Source organism: Nematolebias whitei, chromosome 15, assembly GCF_014905685.2.
Source record: "Nematolebias whitei isolate Nwh7 chromosome 15, NemWhi1, whole genome shotgun sequence".
NCBI lineage: Eukaryota > Metazoa > Chordata > Actinopteri > Cyprinodontiformes > Rivulidae > Nematolebias > Nematolebias whitei.
The window spans coordinates 21,833,154-21,834,295 of record NC_056512.1 but is presented as its reverse complement, the minus strand read 5'-3'; the positions used below and the strand labels follow the sequence as shown (position 1 = coordinate 21,834,295).

The following is a 1,142-nucleotide window of genomic DNA, read 5'->3' as shown; positions in this document are numbered from 1 at the left end:
CAAATTAAAATAAGATGGCCAAAAAAGTAGCAAAAAACAGCTAGATTATAAGGCAAATGTAGAAAACTAAAAACAGGAACATATCTGCATTGGTCCTTGCCAGGAGTCCAACAGATGCTTAAAGTCACTTAGAGAGGTCAAGGTTAAGAACGTCAGATCTTTTTGTAAGATATTCCAGGAAACAGGAGCGGAGTAGGAGAAGAACCTTTTGCCAAGTTCAGTTCTCACTGAGGGAACACTGCAGGTAATAATGTCCTGAGAGTGCACGCTGTAGCTGCACTCACGCAGAGACATGTAGGAGGAGATGTATGATGGCAACAGACCAAGAAGTGATTTAAAGATGAAAATGTACCAGTGAGAGAGTCTGCGTGAAGTTAATGATGTCCAGTTAACCAGTGAATACAGGGTGCAGTGGTGGGTATGATAATCACAGCCAGTTATGAATCTTAGTGCACCATGATAGACAGCATCCAACATCTGCAGGGTTCTTGTAGGAGCGTTCATGTAAATAATGTCACCGTAATCAATGGAGGGAAGGAAAGTCACAGTTACAAGGTGTTTCCTAGCATTCAAAGTTACACAGGATCTGTTTCTGAAAAAGAAACCCAGTTTAACTTTCAGTTTCCTTACTAGAATTTTTCACGTAAAGTTAAAAAAGATATGCGAGTCGACCAAGATACCCAAATACTTATAGGAATCAACAAGCTCAATAGGGACACCATTTGAGGATAACATCAGAGGAAGAACTGCTGGGACCGACTTTCTGTTTGGAAAAAAGCATCCCTTTGGTTTTATCGGTATTTAAGACAAGTTTGAGGTGGAACAAATCTGACTGGATGATGTCAAAGCAGATTGCAAAAGCTGGAAAGCCTTAGCAACTGTTTTAGCTCGACAATAAACAACTGTGTCATCATCATAGAAATGTAAGGATGCATCAAGGATGCTCTGACCTACATTACCTATGTAGATTGTAAAGAGTAGGTCCTAAGACTGAGCCTTGTGGTACACCATTGTTGACTGTTAAATAACTGGAGGAAGTCTAAAAAAATTAAATCTGGTCCTCTGGACATTCAAAAAAAACAAAACTAAACAAATAAATTGTAGAAACATTTTGTCTTTCATCCGAAAGACTTCCTCAGTCT

The 1,142-nt window shown here is 39.2% G+C and overlaps 1 protein-coding gene across 1 annotated transcript in view; it reads right to left on the bottom strand.

Moving 5' to 3' along the window:
• gucy2ca (guanylate cyclase 2Ca) overlaps positions 1-1,142 on the bottom strand; it is a 36,215-nt gene that overhangs the window by 33,338 nt on the left and 1,735 nt on the right. The gene's annotated exons all lie outside the window — the stretch shown is intronic.